Here is a 21,180-nt window from a genome sequence, read left to right on the forward strand (position 1 = left end):
TCAGGTCACTTTTGAACGTCTCAACTTATGTCTTTCTTATGGTCTCAAATATCTGTCGCCCCTCAGTATCCACAGGGGATTGACTCCAGGACCCTCCCGAGGATATCAAAATCTTCGAATGCTCAAGTCCCTTATATAATATGGCATAGTATTGGCATATAACTTATACACATCTTCCCATATACTTTAAATAATCTCTAGATTACTTATAATACCTAATACAATGTAAATGCTATGTAAATCGTTGTAAATACTATGTAAATAGTTGTCAGCACACAGCAAATTCATGTTTTGCTTTTTGGAAATTTCTGGAATTTTTTTCCTCAATAGTTTTGACTTTGGTTGAATACGCAGATACGCAGGACCAACTGCATCTTTTTCATCACCCTCAACATGTCCAAAGCCCCGCTGCAATACATTATGCTTTCAAGCATGTGGGTGCTCACCCAGTCTGTTCTTCCCTAGAGATCCAGTTCATCTGCACCTAGGCCATCTCTCAAAGATCCTAGTCTCAAATTATCAATGATTCTCCTTTTTCCACGAGAGTATCTCTTCTTTTAGCTGGGTCCATTCTTTCAGGAGGTGGATATAAAGTGTCCAAATTTCTATCTCTTTGCTAATGCCTCACACCCTGAAATGTATGGGTATACTTGTCCTTGATATTTATTTTTTATAGAAAAAAATCCTCATATTCTAACCCAGCACTAATCAACAAGTAAAATCATACAGTTATTTATCATCCTAGTGTGTAGACTTCAAGTTAGACATTCCTTGTCTGAAGATTTGCATAGTAGCACGGTTTAAACTGTGCACATTGGGAATTCCCTGGAGATCCAGTGGTTAGGACTCTGCGCTTCCACTGCAGCGGGCACGGGTTTGATCCCTGGTTCGGGAAACTAAGATACCACAAGCTGTGTGCCTCGGCCAAAAATAAAAAATTAAATTCAATTAAATTTAAAAATAAAATATAAAATAAAATAAACCGTGCACATCAGACAGCTTTTCTAGTGATGGTATGATAGAAAGCAAAAAGAGACCATTAAATAAAAGGATGCAATCAGATTAAATTTTATATATAAATTATTTTTCAGCAGTTTCCAGATTTTTTTTTTTAATGTGTAAGCATTTCGTTTTAATTATCCCTATTTGAAAGTTTTTATTTTGGAGAGCAGAAAACCATTTCATTATACATTCACTGCATTTCTCAAGGGCTTCCACAAGTATTATCAAATTTATGTTTCACTTACTCCAGGTGTATTGGTAGATGCATCACATCATCAATCTAGCTCACCTATTCTCCAAATCGTTCTACAATATTGACATGAATAGCACACTGTAACTTACCTAAGTAGATGGGGCAAATGTCTAGAAGCCCATGGTCTGGTTCTTCCAGGTGGCTAGAGCCTTGCATTAGACTCACCAGCCAATGGTAATGTCAGAGTCCAAATTTGTGTCCAATTTCATGGATTCAACACTTACAGGATTGAAGTAGCAAAATACCCAAGATTTCAGGAATATAATAGTTATTAAAAATTGAAGAGTCACTTGAAGATCTCTTTTCAAGTTTTTAACTTTGCATTCACAGTATGAAAGATAAATATCACTGCCATATCTGGCAAAGCTGACTATTCCTGTGCCATCTGCCAAAAAGTCTTGTCCAAAGACAAAATTTCAGGAGTCTCTCAGGGAAAGACAAATCATTGTTATGGCCATGATACAGAAGACATTTGAAGATTTCTTTGTTTTTAAGCACTTAAGAATGCCCCTGTGGACTTCCCTGGTGGTCCAGTGGTTAAGACTCCGTGCTTCCACTGCAGGAGGCATGGGTTCAATCACTGGTCAGGGAAGTTCCGCACGTCGTGTGGTGTGGCCAAAAAAAAAAAAAAAATGCCCCATATGAATTTGTAGGTTTTGTGTGTTGTCACAGAATCTAAAGTAACACTAAGTTTGCAGAAACAGGAAACTTTTCTACAAGTTTTACTGGCAGGCCACAGAAAAGTAATTCACGGTAGCCCTTGAGCTCTTTAACATGTTCTTCTCTGATAATTCTGGTGTTCCCTAGAGTTCCAATGGGCTGCATATAAATTTTACATTTCTTCATAGAGATTATTGATAAACTGTTCAAAGTCTTCAGGAGAGGTGCTCAGAATGGGAGGCAATCCAATCTGAGTGTGAATGCAAGGTAATGGGTCCAAAGAGATCATTCTCTGGCTGAAAGTCTTTCTTCATAGCTGTTCCCCACCTTCTCAGTTCTTATACTACAACATAAGCACTGGAATCTTTGAGATGAAGGCTGTTTGTAATGTCTGTTCAGAGTTATGCATTGTTTGCATAATGACAGGAATGTTCCATTCATACCGTGTTCCTATGCAGAGGTTTCTTTTTCTTTTTTCCAATTTTTTAAAAAATTGTGCTAAAATTCACATAACAGAAAATTTACCATCTGAACCATTTTTAAGCATATAGTTCCGTGGTATTAAGTATATTCATGTAGTTGTACAATGATCACCAACATCCATCTTTGGAACTCTTCTTGTCTTGTAAAACTGAAACTCTGCACCCATTAAACAATGTTTTCAACCCTTCAGTTTGGAGAGACTGAATATACAAATAGGCAATGGCCAGGCCATACATAAAAATAAAGCTCTGACTCCCAACCTGCAGCAACCAGCCCAGGAAATCAACTCATTATCTATAGTAACCAGCCCAGGAAGCCAGCCTGCTGTCTATTTGTCAGACTTGTAGGCATTCAGATCATTATCTCTGTCCAGTCAGGGAGGGCATACCTGAAGCCTTCCCCTTTTTCTACTATAAAGTGTTCCCACTCATCTGCCTGCTTTTGAATCTTTGCCAAAACTCTAGTGACAGTGGCTGACTCCCCTGCTATAGCAAGCTCTGACTAAATAGCCTTTGAATGTTCTCATTTGGTTGGTATTTGTTATTTCTACAGCTTGAATGGGTTAAACAGCTGCTCTATCACAAGGTTTACAAGGACCAGCGCATTGAAATGTGTTCATAGAAGTGATATGGAGGGTGCCTTCACCTGCCACTAGGCCAGAAGAGAGCCCATCCACTGCCAGATTTTTTTTTTAAATCAAGTTGTTACCTTTGAACATCATTAGAGTTCCTCCAGGGCCTACATGTGGAAGCGAGCCATAAAAAAATAAAAAGAGAGAGGAAAATAGGAAGAAAAGAAGAAAGAATATATGAAAGACAGAGAGAGAGAGAAAGGGAGGGAGGGAGAAAAAAAGGAGGGAGGAAGGAAGGAAGGAGGAAAGAAGGAAAGGAGGAAGGAAGGAAAGGAGGGAGGGAGGGAGGAAGGAAGGGAGGAGAAGCTTGTTGGATCCTGAATGGTGATTTTGCAGAACAAGCATTGACAGCCAGTTGGCCTTTTGAATTAGAAAACTGCCTAGGTATCAGAATTTTTAGTAACAGAACATTAACTTTTAGACATAAACTCTAATCTGTGCCTTGAAAAATGAAAAGTTAGTATCATAATGCACATTTATTTAGCTTTTTTCCCAGGCTAGCAAGTTACTTCAATTGTATTTTCAGTGTACTGGAATTGGTAGGAACTTTTGTGATGTCAGCTTAGAAACTGATTGCTCTTGTTTCCCAAAAAAAAAGAAGGAAAAAAATATTAAAAAGCCTTGAAACCAATCTGCCAACTACATGGAAAGTCTCATTATAATTTTCAATAATAAAACCCTGCTTGGGGTGAAATTTCAATTAGAGATTAAAATAAAACAAAATCATCCAAAACTCAATAATATAGTGATGGAAAATGAATTGCAGATAGGTCCATTCTCACTACTAGAATATGAAGATAAAAATGAATTTAGGAATTAACAGGCCTTTTTGAAATGTTGCTTCTTAATTTAAAAACTGTATATAACTTGATTCTTTTCCTTTTAAATATTTCCCTAAAAGAAGATGGGGAAATGATGAAGTAAATGCCCATGTACAATTCTCACTTTCCCCCAAAATTAGTGACAACAATGAGAAATAGAGACTAAAACGTCATTTATAACTAAAACAGGAAAAGGCTCTGATCATCATGTTGGGAAATGCCAAATATAATACAATTTGGTCCCAGTTGAAAGAGGACATTGGGAGCGGACACAAAATTGTTGAGAAAATCTAGCAGATTTTGTTCTGAAGGATCCTGCTGGGCATCTCCAATATTGAAGGGCCTGAGGCTGTTTGGCTTATAAGGCTTCTTTCCCAACCACATATGAACAGTAAGAGCAGCAGAGTGGGTAAAAACACAAGGCTGATCAGTACTAGCTTTTGAAGTATGGAAACAAAACTACTTGGCACCTGTAAACCAGACATGAATTTTCTTTGAAAAATATGTGTCCACTACCACAATAAGTTTCTATTACATACCCAGAAGAATGGCTAAAATTAAAAGAATGACAAAACCAAATATAGATGGGGGTGTGAGCAACCGTAACTTGCATGCATTGTTGGTGGGGGTGTGAAATGTTATAATCAAAATTTCTGGCAATTTGTTATAAAAATAACCATATATCATCTATCATATAGCACAGCTCTTCTTTTCCCAGGTATTTAACACAGAGAAATGAAAACATATGTTCACAATAAGATCTAAAAATTGTTCACAGTAGTTTTATTTGTAATAGCCAAAACTCAAAACATCTTGGGTGTCCGTCAATTGGAGGATGGACAAACTGTGGTATGTCCAGGTAATACAAGAGACTACTGCTTAGCTCTAAAAAGGAATAATTTAATGAAACACTCAACAGTATGGATGGATCTCAAAATTATTATGCTGAGTGAAAGAGGCCTTAAACAAAAGAGTGCACACTCTTTCCCATATTATATTCTGTCCTGTATTCGTAAGTGGTGTAATATATGCTCCACTATTCAACTTACATAAAATTTTAGGACACGTAAAACTAATGTACAGAGAAAAATATCAAAACATTATCTCTGGCAGAAGATCTAAACAGACACTTCTCCAAAGAAGACATATAGATGGCCAAAAATCACATGAAAAGACACTCAACATCACTAATTATTAGAGAAAAGCAAATCAAAATTACAATGAGGTATCACCTCACACTGGTCAGAATGACCATCATCAAAAAGTCTACAAACAATAAATGCTGGAGAGGGTGTGGAGAAAAGGGAACCCTCCTACACTGTTGGTGGGAATGTAAATTGGTACAACCATTATGGAAACCAGTATGGAGGTTCCTTAAAAAACTAAAAATACAACTGTCATATTATACAGCAATCCCACTCCTGGGCATATATCCAGAGAAAACCCTAATTCAAAAAGATACATGTGGGCTTCCCTGGTGGCGCACTGGTTGAGAGTCTGCCTGCCGATGCAGGGGACACGGGTTCGTGCCCCGGTCTGGTAAGATCCCACATGCCATGAAGCGGCTAGGCCCATGAGCCATGGCTGCTGAGCCTGCGCGACTGGAACCTGTGCTCCGCAACGGGAGAGGCCACAACAGTGAGAGGCCTGCATACCGCAAAAAAAAAAAAAAAAAGATACATGCACCCCAACGTTCACAGCAGCACTATTTACAATAGCCAAGACGTGGAAGCAACCTAAGTGTCTATCAACAGAGGAATGGATAAAGAAGATGGGGTAAAAAGATGTGGTACAAAGATGTGGTACATATATACAATGGAATATTACTCAGCCATAAAAAGGAACGAAATTGGGTCATTTGTAGAGACTGTCATACAGAGTGAAGTAAGTCAGAAAGAGAAAAACAAATATCATATATTAACGCATATATGTGGAATCTAGAAAAATGGTACAGTTTAACCAGTTTGCAAGGCAGAAATAGAGACATAGATGTAGAAAACAAATGTATGAACACCAAGGGGGAAAGGAGGGTGAAATGAATTGGGAGATTGGGATTGACATATATACATTAATATGTATACCTGCTGTATAGCACAGGGAACTCCACTTCTCTGTACAGTAGAAACTAACACAACATTGTAAAACAACTATACCCCAATTAAAAAAAAATATTTTTAAATTAGAAAGTAGCCTATTCAAAGAAAAAAAAAGACTTGCAGTCAATTAAAAATAGCTGGACATAAAAAGAGATCAAAGAAGGCAACCAAAAAAAAAAAAAAAAGAACCAGAAATGACAGAAAATATAAACAGAAGCACTAATGAAAGAGATAATGATGTTTCAATTGTGAACTTTATATTCACATCTATTTCATTTTATATTGAAGATTTAAGTTCCTAATTTGCATCATTCTAAATAATTAAAAAAAAAAGATGTGGTACTTACATACAATGGAATATTACTCAGCCATAAAAAAGAGTGAAATAATGCCATTTGTAGCAACATGGATGGACCTAGAGATTATTGTACTAAGTGAAGTAAGTCAGACAAAGATAAATATCATATGAAAACACTTACATGTGGAATCTAAAATATATGATACAAATGAACTCATTTACAAAACAGAAATAGACTCACAGATGTAGAAAACAAACTTATGGTTACCAGGAGGGAAAGGAGCGGGGAGCGACAGATTGGGAGATTGGGATTGAATATACACACTACTGTATATAAAATAGATAACTAATAAGGGCCTACTGTATAACACAGGGAACTCTACTCAATACTCTGTAATGACCTATATGGGAAAAGAATCTTAAAAAGAGTAGATATATGTATATGTATAACTGATTCACTTTGCTGTACACCTGAAACTAACTCAACACTGTAAACCAACTATACTCCAATTAAAAAAAAAAATTATATCTGGGAGTGTAAAGGCCAGGGTTTTCTAGGAAGGGGCATGAAGGAACTTATTGTGGTTTCGTGATATTTTATGTCTCAGTAGAAGACTGGGTTACACAGGTATATGCACTTGTCAAAATTCACCAGATGTGTATTTAAAACAAATTTCACATCAAAAGAGAAAACTTGTTAAAAAAAGAAGCAACAGGTCCCAAAAAGGAGTCACTTGTGCTAAGCCCCACATCAGGAAACGAAGACTTAATACCTAACCTAACTGCAGTTTCAACCTTTCCCAGGAATGTAACCTAAACCTGTCAGTCTGGAATTTTCTGGTCAGCACTAGTGAGGTAATCCCCCTAAGACCTTGCGGACTAAAGAATGTTGCTTACCATCCAGCTCTATAAGGATTGAGTCATTAGCTACTGCAGTCACTAACCTTTAACACACCCTGAAAGGAGTTCAAGGTGGAAATCAGGAATGACACACTGTGTGCTCTAGGAAAACTGTTAGAACAGCCCTTCAGATAGATATTTTCAGAAGAAATTTTTTTTTTTTTTTTTTTTTTTTTTGCCGTACGCGGGCCTCTCACTGCTGTGGCCTCTCCCGTTGCGGAGCACAGGCTCCGGACGCGCAGGCTCAGCACGGGCCCAGCCGCTCCGCGGCATGTGGGATCTTCCCGGACCGGGGCACGAACCCGTGTCCCCTGCATCGGCAGACGGACTCGCAACCACTGCGCCACCAGGGAAGCCCAGAAGAAATTTTTTTATGAACCTGGATTGTTGTATCTTCTCATACTTAGAAAAGCACTAAACCCATTAACTAAGATATCTGTTCCTGTGACTAGCAGCAATTTTCTACCGAGATGTGTGCTTGGTTGCACACACCCCATTCACCAGAATCACATATATACTGACCTCCCCTCTTACCTCTTCAGAACAGTTTCTCAGAGCTATCTGAGTGGGTGCCATCCAGGCTACAGTCCTCAGTGAGACACTGAATAAACTCCACTCACGCTTTTACACTGTGCGACTCTTTTAAGTCAACAACCCTTTCTATCCCCCAAAGAAAAACTAAGTAATCGGCTTTTCCCTGTCCCTGTCTATGAAAGCCTTCCATTTTGCACAGCTCCTTGGAGCTCCTTTCTATTTGCTGAATGCGATGCTGCCTGATTCATGAATTATTGAATAAAGTCAGTTTGATCTTTACATTTACTGAGTTGAATTTTCATTTTTCATGCATGGCAAACAAATTTCACTTTAGTTAAGGATATACCTGCTGAAGTAGTTAGACAACCAAGTACTAATATCTGAATATCAATTTGAAATGCATAAAAATTAAGATGGATTAATCGTGTAGACAGATGAATTGTTAGATGTGTAATTTTAAAAGTATAATTAAATGTTAATATTATAGTCTTGGGAATATGGACGTTCACAGTAAAATCCTTTAAACTTTGCTTTAGGTTTAAAATTTTTCATAATATAATTTGTAAAATATTCAGACAGAAAACATAGGAAGACAAAGACCCCAGTAGCAAGGAACCAGGTAGCGAATTTTCTTTTCACTGACCTTGAATAACTTAACAGCTAAACATGGAAAATAAATTATCAGCTTCCAATTTCTGAGCTCAGATTTAAAGGTTTTGATCTCAAAAATTGTTTGCACCACCTGGAAGAGGTGTCAACCAAATGCCACCCACATTTGTGTGGAATCCAGTTGGGTACAGTAAACAAAATGATTGCCCTCTGCTCCCCCTCCCTCCAAAACAACAACAACAACAAACACCATAGAAAAAAAAAAAACAGAGAGAGAAGATTTTTATTTTTATGTTTCTGGTGTAGGGGAGCAGAATTTGCCAACCTAATATATGTCTATTTGGTGTATTAATTGTTTTAAGCTGGTTATTTTCTGAGAAACAGCAGACAGAGGAATTACTCTGAAAACCAAGGAGTAGTTGCCCTTTTGTATAAAACATTTACATTTGTAAGGGAAATCACCATTTGTAAGTATGTCTCCCTCTCTGTACCTGGAAGAGGATGACTAAATGTCAGAAACTCTTATCAATGGAGAAGGCAATGACTTAAATCTGGTTCACAATCACCCTTGTTTATCATACTTTTCCTGGTAATCTCCCACAACTATCCCCATCCTCAGCATTCTCTTTTGTTTGTATCTGAGGATGGTATTTAAGGTGAGGGTTTTGGCCATTTTGGCAAGTTACTCAGTTTTTCTGGGTCTCTCCCATGTATATATGTTGTTAAATTTTGTTTCATTTTCTCCTGTTAATCTGTCTCATGTCAATTTAATTCTTAGACCAGCCATAAGAACCTAGAAGGGTAGAGGAAAATTTCTTCCTCCCTGACACTGGATTCCACAAAATAGACAGGGATGAGTTAATAATTAAATGAGAGAGAAAGTATAGGGGAGAAAAAATAATTTTTCCTGAGATCCCCCTGTGAAAAAGACATATTTACAGGAGAAAAACAAACAGAAGTTTAATAGCATAGATACTTCATATATACGTGGGAAATACCCAGGGAAAGTGAGTAACTCCCCCAAATGGCCTAAGCCATAACCTTAAATACCATCGCAAGCAAAGATGTTGGGGGAGGGGTGCTGTTAACGGGACACTATCGGGAAACCCACAGTAACAAGTAACAATGGTAAGCTTGATATGCAGATTTAAGTCCTTGACTTTTCCACTGATAATAATTTATAGAGATTTAATCATCCTTCTCTTCCATTACAGACAGGGAGGACACCCTTACAAATGGAGATTTCCCTTATACATGTAAATATTTCTTATAAAAGGATAACTTCTACTTGGCTTTCAGAGTTTCACAAGTGACTGCTGTTTTTTAAAAATAACAAGGTCAAAATAACCCTTAGCCAAAGAAGCATGTTTTGTGGTGGCAAACTCTGCTTCCCTTCAAGAGCAACTGGTAAATTATGAAAATCAATTTAAGAATAAAGACAATAATATTGCAAAACTTTAAAAGCATAAATCAGTAGTATCAAAACTATTATTAAGGGGCTTCCCTGGTGGCACAGTAGTTAAGAATCCACCTGCCAATGCAGGGGACACGAGTTTGAGCCCTAGTCTGGAAGATCTCACATGCCGCGGAGCAACTAAGCCTGTGTGCCACAACTACTGAGCCTGCGCTCTAGACCCCACGTGCCACAACTACTGAAGCCCCCATGCCTAGAGCCTGTGCTCCGCAACAAAAGAAGCCACTGCAGTGAGAAGCCTGTGCACCACAACGAAGAGTAGCCCCCACTTGCCTCAACTAGAGAAAGCCTGTGTGCAGCAACAAAGACCCAACACAGCCAAAATAGATAAATAAATTTAAAAAAAAGATGTTAAAAAAACCTATTATTAAAAAAATAGAAAAATCAGTGATATTTAAGGTATACTAGAGAAAATTCCATGGAATTTGAGAAGGACAAAAATGTGAATATTCCTAGAGAAAGGATGATAGGAAAATAAGTATGCTTAAAGAAAAAACTAAGACAAATGGAAAATTTTTCTTTTAATTACACAGATATACTGGAAAAACTTTTTTTAAATCAAGAAAAACATAAATATGCACAATTGAAAGTCTTAACACTTAAAAAGATTATTTAATAAACATTAACTATACCCAAAACCTATATTATGAAGTTATACATTTCCGATATTAAGAACTGAATACTATAATCACATAAAGAGAATCATATTAACCACAGGAAGGAGAGAAAAAAGGCTGCATTAACTTTAATTCTCTCTTCTACAACTGTAACTGTTAGATGCCAATGAAGTAATTTCTACAGCAGAATCAAAACAAGAAAGATTTTTATGAGAAAATTCTATTTTGACTAGTCTTTCAGAAAATAAGAGAACAGAAAAACAATCTTGAATTGCAAGGATACAAGCAAATTGTCACTTTTGTACCATGAAGAGCATAGTTTTAAAGAAAGCCTCACAATTAAAATGAATATCAATTGTGTATATAAGAAGGAATGGCTAACTTAATTTAAACAAGAATTCATTCTTAACATCTGGAAACAAGGGATATCAAACAGGATGTATTCATCCTAATTCTTTTTAAAAAAAAATCTGTGAGATAAAAATACAAAAATTACAATTTACATAATTTAGAGCACAGCAATAGAAAACAAAACAAAGGAAACTTAAAGTCACAAAATAAAATAAATGGGCCTTTCAAAAGAAAGACCAGTCCTATCAGTTTTGACAATAAACACAAAGGGGATACAATTTATATATAAAATTAATATGACTTTCAAGGTCAAGGAAAAAAAACAACGCAAAAAATTAAAAAGGTGAACATATATTGTCTCAGTGATTGCCTTGAAAGAACTGACTATAAATGAAAACAATAAAGACACACCATGCCAATGAAACAAAAAGATACAGTATTAACACCCACAATAATTTCAAGGCAGAATTATTAAGTGGGACAATGAAATTACTTTATGATGATAAAGGTCATTTAACATTATATTTATAAAATAAAGCACTTGTAAAAACAAGAAGAAATTGACAGAAACATTAAATTTTTATGTGATTTTTATACCAATATCTCAATTCTTGATAGATCATAATTTAAAAAACCAAAAATATAAAGATTTAAGTAATATTAAAAACAAAACTATAGGGCTTCCCTGGTGGCGCAGTGGTTGAGAGTCCGCCTGCCGATGCAGGGGACATGGGTTTGTGCCCCGGTCCGGGAAGACCCCAAATGCCCCGGAGAGGCTGGGCCCGTGAGCCATGGCCGCTGAGCCTGCGCGTCCGGAGCCTGTGCTCCGCAACGGGAGAGGCCACAACAGTGAGAGGCCTGCATACCAAAGGAAAGAAAACAAAAAAACAAAAAAAACAAAACTATGAGAAAGATTTACATTTAAACTTAATGCCCAATGAAATTAGAATAAATTATTTTTACTTTTTTTTTTTTTTTTTTTTTTGTGCTGTACGCGGGCCTCTCACTGTTGTGGCCTCTCCCGTTGTGGAGCACAGGCTCCGGACGCACAGGCTCAGCGGCCATGGCTCACGGGCCTAGCCGCTCCGCGGCATGTGGGATCTTCCCAGACCGGGGCACGAACCCGCGTCCCCTGCATCGGCAGGCGGACTCTCAACCACTGCGCCACCAGGGAAGCCCTATTTTTACTTTTAAGACACAGAATTCAACTGAGTGAACTTGAAGATCTATTTTTCTTTATTCAACAATTCATGAATCAGGCAGCATCCAATTTAGCAAGTAGAAAAGCACTTCAAGGAACTGTACAAAATGGCAGAAAGGGGGTGAAACTGGGAAGTAAAAAACAAAAGAATTCTTTCAGGCAAGGTCACCTTCCTTTGAGGGAAGGTTGGGGTGGGGGAGGGGGAGTATCATGCAGATTACCTCACTAGTTTTGATCAGGATACTCCAGACTGATTGGTCAAAAATTCCACCCTTGAGAGAGGCTGAAACTGTAATTAGTTTAAATTAAGTTGTGGTCTGCTGATGTGAGGCTTAGCACAAGTGACTCCATTTTGAGCCTGTTTCTTTTTTAAACATCAGATATCAAAGATATATGTACCGAAACAAATGACCATATCATAGGTCCAAAGACAACTGCAATGAATTCCAAAATGTAAACATGAAGCAGATAAAACTTTGTGGTCACACCGGTATCAAAAGCTCAACAAGCATGAAAAGATAAAACAAACCAAAGATACAGGATCCTAAATAAATAGGTTAAAGAAAATGTCAAAACTTCCATTGAAGAATATCCCCAAAATAGTGGGAATAAGAACACATAGTAACATCTAAGAGGATGTTCTATATAGAGAACAACTGAGTCCGTCTAATAAGAATAAAGAAACTACAAAACAAATTAATAAAATTTCACTTTAAAATGTTAGAAAATAAACAAAATGAATATAAAGAAATCAGAAGGAAAGTATTTATACAGATTTAACCCCTATAAAAGTAGAAATCTTCTCTTTACGACATACAAAACAGTAGCATTGAAAAATAATTCCCAAGCAACATGCATAAATTAGCCTAATCAAACAAGCTTAATCAAAGGAAGGAAGCAAGACCACATTAAACTAAACCTTATAAACTGCTAATATACTGGCAAGCCCAGTCTAGAGTTTTCCATTATCCCAACTTTACTAACATTTTCAATAACCTTTAAAGGAGAACCAGAGTAAGTCGGAAGCAAGAAGTGAATGGATATTAGCTGTTCCTGTATATTAATTTTTAGTCATTGAAAATCTAAATTTCCCTAAGGGTGTCATTATCATCATTATTTTGCATCAACTCCTTATCAAAGAATATAGTTTTAGTTTTATTGTTGACCACCAAGATGGGGGAGGAGGAGGGGAGTGGAAAAAATTTTTGTTAAAAGATAAATCTCCCTTCCTCTCCCCTCTCCCTCTTTGTTTTGGAATCCATTTCCTAAGAAACCCGTTTAACATTAAGCTATGGTCGATGCCTGCCCACTTCTGGCAGGCTAGGAAAAGAGTCATCGCACTTACAGGGGTAATTGACCCAAGTCATCAGGAGGAGGTCGGATTACTTTGTGTCTTAGAGATGTGGAAAGACCAGTAAAGACAACCACGATATTCCTCAGTTAGTCTCTTATTGACTTTCATGGAGAAGAAAAAGCACCTTAGCGTAGGGATATATTGGGGTGGGTGAGGGACTATAAACAGTGCAGAGAAGATAAAAGCACAATGCCTGAGAGATAATTTGAGGTTTTTCCCATGTATAATGGAGAAAGGCATCACTTGCTTTCTTTGGTATGGGAAGGATGGCAGCTGACTCTTGAGATATGGTTAGAAAATACAGAAAATCAGATGAAAGAAAAAATATCATTTTCCCACCCTGACAAAATATTTGTGCCTTGATACATTTTTCTCTGTATCTCTAATGAATATCATTTATAATCAATTGGATATAAATTATTACTTTTATTATAACAGTTATTTCTAAAAATATGGGAAATTATAATGATGATGAAAAACCATCACACAAAATCCCACCATCCAGATATAATGACACATCATTTTAGTGCATTTCTTTATTATCCTTATTACTGCATATTTTTATATAGTTTACATTATTCATACTGGATTTTTAAAAAGAGTTAACTTGGGAACATTCATAAACCCTACATTGAAGTTTTTAAATGGTAGGGACAAAAATAAAGTAAAAAAAAAAAAGGCTCAACTTATCCAATATAATATTTACAGTCGCAGACAATCATTATATGTCTCTAACAAGAGTGAGGCTAGGGACTTACCTGGTGGCACAGTGGTTAAGAATCTGCCTGCCAGTGCAGGGGATATGGGTTCGATCCCTAGTCCGGGAAGATCTCACATGCCATGGAGCAACTAAGCCCATGTGCCACAACTACTGAGCCTGTGCTCTAGAGCTCATGTGCCACAACTACTGAAGCCTGCACACGCTAGAGCCCGTGAGCTGCAACTACTGAGCCTGCATGCTGCAATTACTGAAGCCTGCGTGCCTAGAGCCCGTGCTCTGCAACAAGAGAAGCCACTGCAATGAGAAGCCCGCGCACCGCAACCAAGAGTAGCCCCCGCTCGCTGCAACTAGAGAAAGCCTGCATGCAGCAACGAAGACCCAATGCAGACACACGCACACACACACAAAAAGAGTGAGGCTATTATAATTTTCTATTCAAGTGTGCTCTTGTGGATAGAGAGAAAACTCATTTTGGGCGCAATTTCATCCAGCAAGGTCTCCAAAACAGTTTAGTCATTGTTACCAATTACTGGTTTAGGACAGCAAAAGTAATTAGTTTATGTCATCCTCAAAAATGACAAGATTTTCCCACGAAATTGTGAGATGAAAGACACATGAGACATTAAGCAAAATAAAACAAACAAATAAAAAACCTTCTAGTACTAGACCAATCCTGTAATTATTGTCAGGAGAAAACTTCAGCAGGCATTGAAAAACATGCACTTTGAGCAGCAGAACCCATTTGGCAATAAATCATCCAGAGATATATTGCATTCAGGGCATTCAGCCTGTTCAGGAAAGTCAATTTATGTCATGATTTAACTAGTATAGAATTTAGTATTAATTAATTTTGGAAAAAGTCTTCAAGTGGTATTTTGAAGAAAGATGCATGGGCAGTATATTTTCTAAACTCTTTACGCTTCAAGGATTAAACTATTTGTGTCCATGAATGAAAAACAATTGATCTTAGATCTTAACCTGAGATTCTTAGGTTACCATATTTTCCCCCTAGGAAGTCTAAAAGTATGAATTCACTGTCTTTTGGTACTTCACATTGAAAAAAAGTCTAAAGGCAGTTTTGTTTTCATTCTTTTCTAGATAATCTTTCTCTCTCCCTCTTCCTGGAAGTTATAGACTTTTACACTTAACTTTGTAATGTATCTTATTTGACAAAGTATCTAGACGTAGTTCTCCTTACACTGATTTTGCTAGTGTTCAGCAACTGTTTTGATGTTCACCCTCAGGTTGCTTTTTGTTGTTATTGTTGTTCAAGAAGCAACTTCTCATCATTTGTTACACTGATCAATTGGTAATTATTTCTTTGTCTTTTGTCTCTTCACCTATTTCTGTATTTTGTATTTACGTTACCCACCCTTGTCATAACAACCATCTCTGCATATAATAATCTCTTTGTCTTTTTCTTGATGTTTTATAACTTCTCAAGCAACTCATGTATAATAGAGCGTTGCGATTACAATCTGGTTTTACTTCTCATTAACACTACCTTGGTTCATATTGCCTAATTCATAGATTGTCGTGAAAATTAAATAATACAGCAAATATAAAGCAAAAAGGCTTATCACTGAACAAATGTGAACATGCACAATATTGCATATTCTGTTTTTTATTTTTTCCAGAATGGATTTGTAAACTGCTACTCAATTTTATTTGCCCTGCAATCTTTTCTTATTTCTAATTTCACTTGTTTCACCTACTTTTATCTACCACTTCTTTCAGCTACTTTTGTCTTTTCATTAGAGCATGGTGAAACCTGGCTTTCTAACACTTTAGCACATAATATTTGTCTTCTTGTATTCTTTCTGACTATCAGGTATTTCTGACATGTTGGTTGGATTAATGTGGGCTATTTTTTCCTGATGTATGCTCTTTGATCTTTCAGGATCTGTTTCCTTTATTCATGAGAATATCCTTACAGATCACCTATCTTTACTTTCCCCCACAGAGAGGCGTTGGATTAGGGACAAAGAATTGATATTTAATTCTTCCAGAAACTCTTCTTCCAAAGAGACTAAGCTGCTACTCTTCAGCTCACTTCTCTAATAGGAACAGGGAGACAAATTAACAAAAAATTCTCCTATAAATAGTTACAGCTATTACATGCTAGAGTAGTGGTGCTCGGTCAGTGGTGATTTGGCCCCCCCACAGACCATTTAGCAGTGTTTGTAGACATTTTTGGTCATTTCAACTGGGTGGAGATGGGTGGTTCTTTCATTTAGTGGGTAAAGGCCAGAGATACTACTAAACTTCCTACAACATAGAGAAGAACACCACACAAGAAATAATTTTCTGACTCCAAATGTCAGTAGTGCTGAGGAAGAGAAGCCCTGTTCTTGAGCTTATGGCTCCCTCCTACCTTAATTATTTTAAGGAGAAATTTCAGGGGTTTAAGATACTTGTGCCTGAGTAAGAACTATGACTCCACGAAGATTATTTTTTTCCTCAGGAAATTTTCAGTCTGATTGTGCAGTTTCTGACAACAATTCACAGTCCATTTCAAACTGTCAAGACCTTTTGATCAAGCACTTTGTTGAAATCTTCAACAGAGACAGGGTTTGAGATCAAAGTTCACTTTATTTTAAATAAAATTTCTGTGATGTATCAGAAAATTATGCAGGATGTCCTCAAAGAACTGAAATGCCAGTTTGGCTGCTGAAAACATTTCGAAAGTGACAAATAACATTTGATGTCAGACATGATAACCTAAGGAAAAAAAGTAAAGTCTTCTCTGAACTTGTTCTTTTTGAACAGCTGAAGTTTGAAAAAGAATAGCTAGGCTTTTATCTGCTAAATAGACATAAAAGCTTTTTAACCAAGCAATGAAGAGAGAAAACTATTAAATGATAACTAAAATATATTTACTGAAATCATTGGAGACAAGTCAAAATAATTGCTGCTTTAAAAAAAAAAAATGCTCTTCCTCTATCCTTTCAAACATTAGTTCAAATGATTCAGCATTAATCTAAGCAAAGCAAGCCCAAAGGGACAGAAGGAAAGAATAATAACATGAGGAAAGCACAAGGCTATGTCAGAATCTATATGGTTTTAGAGACAATTAATTTAGTGAAATAAACACTGGAATCATGAATCATGTAGATATAGCTAGAGACAAAAAAACCCAAAAACCTAGTAACATCACACTAAAAATAGCTAGCTATTACAGTACAGTATCCTAATCTAACAGGCAGACACACCATAAACTTTAATGGAGTCATTTGGTGATTGTACCTTTTGTCTCCCTAAAACTTTAAGTGTATCATATCTACCATCATTAACTTTAATGGAAAAATCCACAAGGGTCTGGGGTATAAGAATAGAAATTATTTGGGGATAACAGGAAAACCACGTGTAGGCAGAAAATTATGTTAACTATTAGAGTATAATTTTATATTTAAGAACAAAAATAAATAATTGACATAATGCTATCTATAAAAAGAAAAATTGGAAAAAATCACTTTAGCAGACAGAAATACTTGAAATAGTCATTAACTAGGAAGAATGTGTATAATGGATTGTGAAGGTTTAAGTAAATCAGAATTAGCCATGTATTGGAATATCCAGCATTATAGGTGTGACAATTCTTCCCAAACTGATCTGTAGCACCATTAAATTTACAATAAAAATCCCAGTAGGTTTTAATTTGGTTTTCTTTCTTTTTTTTCCTAAGTGGAAATGAACCAGCTGATTCTAAAATTTATATGGAAAAAAACCCCAAATCAATCTTAACAAACTGGGAGAAGTTATTGTATATCAACACTTATGATAGAGCTGAAGTATTTATGACAGCATAGTATTGGTGAACAAATAGACTAATATATTGGATTATATTCATACACTGAGTGAACACAATGAATGTGACCAAACTGACGCTCCTTCTGTCATCAAGGATGAATCTCACAAAAATAATGTTGAGCAAAACCACCCACCCACAGAAGGATACATACTGGACAGTTCCATTATTTCAAGTTCAAAAATAAGGAAAACTAATCTATACTGTTAAGTCACGATAGTGGTAACCAATGGTAAGGAAGAAATTATAGAGATTGGTATTGACATATACACACTACTATATATAAAATAGATAACTAAGAAGAACCTACCGTATAGCACAAGGAACTCTACTCAATACTCTGTAATGACCTATATGGGAATAGAGTCTAAAAAAGAGTGGATATATGTATATGTATAACTGAATCACTTTGCTGTACAACAGAAACTAATACAACATTGTAAATCAACTATACGCCAATAAAAAGTAATTAAAAAAAAGAAGTTATAGAGATTAGGGTGAGACAAAAAGGGGGAATTAATAATATTTCTTTTTTTTTTTAGAATGGGTGATGGTCACATAAGGATAATCACTGTGATAATTTACTGATATGTATAGTCAGGAATTGTGAATGTGTCCTTAAGAATTTTACATTTAAGTTAAAAAAAATAAAATAAAGGGCCTCTGATGGCCTTTAAGGAACAATTTGTTTTAGTTGCAAATGCATCAAACATTAAAAAAAAAAAAAGCAGTTCATAATGTTGCTCAAAAAATCCTTATTGATCATCACTGGATGCTGCTAGGGCACAATTTCATTGCTCTGAAAATTCATAAGTAGAAGGAAATTATCCAAATTTATCCTCCATTTCCCATACAAACTCTATGTCAGAGTAATCAAATACTTGATGAGGGAAGTTCTTTGTAAGGGAATTTTAGCTAATAAATACAGAAAGAAGGAGAGTATTATAAAATTACAATTTTAAAATCCAATGAAATAATGGAAGTAGTCAGTAAACTTCAATGGATGCTCAATCCTTCAGGTAAGGTTCTGATGGAGAAATTTATACCTGAGGGATAACACTGATACCACACGAACCCAGTGATTAGTCTTACTATAACTAACAGTTGGACAACCCTACATTATATGTCTACTGATAAGATATAGTAGGAAATACACAGTACCTCCAAAAGATATGTTGTTAAAATATTGTTCCCGAATATAAGAAAGCCCATAGATCTATCTGAAGTTTACAGGAAATATGGGGGGGTAATATGTAGAATAGAAAGAAAAAGCATACCATGAGAAAAGAAAAGTAAAACTTAGAATATAGGTCTTTTTACAGAACAAATGACCTGGTTTAGCCAATAAGTCAATGGCATTTTTTTTAAAAAAGTGAGGACAGTGTTATGGAATAAGACTTTAGAGACCTAGTAACCAAATGTATGAAATTTATTTGAATCCTAATTTAAAAGAAAAAGAAATTTTAAATTGTCTTTGAGGTAATCAGGGAAATAAATATGGATTGAGTTGTAGTTGATTTAAGAAATAATCGTTAATTATGTTTAAGTATGATAATGGGATGGTGAATGTATTATTGTAAATGCCCTGATCAGTTAGGGATGCCAACTGAAAATGCTGTAGTTGAAATGACATGATATCTTTGTTTTACTTTTAACTTCTCCAAAAACTGTTTACTTACACACATACACACACACACATCATACATGTGGGCACTGATTTCCACAAAGTGTCACCTGACAACCTGTTAATACAGCAACACTAAGTTTGTCCAAAATCATTTTGGTAAGGGAGAACGCCATGTTGAAAAACTCTTACCAGTGTCTCAGGCTCAAGTGGTTTAAAGCAGGGAACTGAATGAAATTGGACAAAGATCATAATATAATAATTTAGGACTAGTGGACACAGTAAGGTAGCAAGGGTCTTAAAGCAAGTATTCATAAGGAAATTGTTATTTAATAAGTGAGATGTTTGCCCAGATGAACAGATTATTATCTTTGATAAACTGATTTGTAGGGATTTCCTGAGGCAAACAGTACAGTTATTTTAATAAATTTACAGTCTTATCTTTCCAAAGCAAAGTTTTCCTGGAAAGAAAATAAAACAACTAAGTCATGTTGATATAGATGGTCTTAGTTCTCAATAAATAGAGAAACAAGATTTGCAAAATGTTGATAACTGTTGAGGCTACATATGGTACAAAGAGTCAGTTAATTTTACTTTTCTCTATAGCTCTGTATTCATCTGAAAATTCCCATATTAGAAAGCTTTTAAGAGTGGTAATGTTGAGATCCTCTTCTTTCATAAAATCTAAGGAAGCCACTTGGATATGGAGGAACATTTGGAAAACTAAGAACTGGTTACAAAGGATCAGGCAAAAAAGAGACTGGATAAACAACAGGAATAATAGGAAATGTACTAATGTGGTGGTTAGAAAATAGTTATCTGACCTGGATGCTTTTGTATTAAAACACCTGCACATTGGTATTTTAGCTAATACTTAATATATACCAGCTATTCTTTTAAATGCATAATATACCTTATGTCGCCTGATCCTCACACAAACTTTGTGAGATACGAATTCTTAGTAGCAGCACTTTACAGTTGACTTTTATTAAGACTTGACAAGGTCCAGTTAATATGTCTGAGGACAGAAAGCTAGAAACAGGTAGCATAAGATTCCAAGACCGCCTCTTCTGCTTTCAAAAACTGAAAGCTAAAGTGCTGCAATAACCTAGTTTAACTTAACAAGATGGAACGGAGGGTTTTTTCCTAAATTATTATTTTCACTTTTTAGGGTATAGAAACCTCATACTTCATACGGAAGCCAGGGTTTCTGTATGTGTCCAGCATACATGAAAAGAAAAGACTGAGCTCAAGACCTATCTAAAGAGAAAAGAAGTAACTCCCCATAAATAGTGTTTATGCTAATGCTCAAGTTGGACAAACACATTGCAGCTGTATTTCAGTTACAGTCTTGATAAATGGATAAAGGCCCCTGACTTTGAACCACCAGTACTTAGAAGCACCTGAGAATGTGGTCATTTGTCAACATTACTGCTTGCTTTGGTTTTAGAAACACAAGCAATGTGCTCATGCGCTGACGGTACTGCATACAAAATGTGCCATCTATCATCATCATCAACAAATATTTACGGAGTTCTCACTGTATGTGTGCTGGTTTCAGAAGTTGCAATGGGGATTTATATGGCATAGAGAAACCATCCTACTGTGTTTTCCCTTCCTTTCTCTTTCAGCCGTATGTAATGTTTCTATAAGAACTGTGAATGTTAAAAAAATATACTTACCCATCAGAAAACTGATAATTTTACAAAACTGAAAATACCTTTTTGTTCCCTGTTATAATTT

General features: G+C 36.0%; 1 pseudogene; it reads right to left on the bottom strand.

Moving 5' to 3' along the window:
• Positions 1-1,291: 1,291 nt before the first annotated feature.
• Positions 1,292-19,613, bottom strand: LOC136142024 (archaemetzincin-2-like; annotated as a pseudogene).
• Between the last annotated feature and the right edge of the window lie 1,567 nt (positions 19,614-21,180).

This window comes from Phocoena phocoena, chromosome X, assembly GCF_963924675.1.
Source record: "Phocoena phocoena chromosome X, mPhoPho1.1, whole genome shotgun sequence".
Taxonomy (NCBI): domain Eukaryota; kingdom Metazoa; phylum Chordata; class Mammalia; order Artiodactyla; family Phocoenidae; genus Phocoena; species Phocoena phocoena.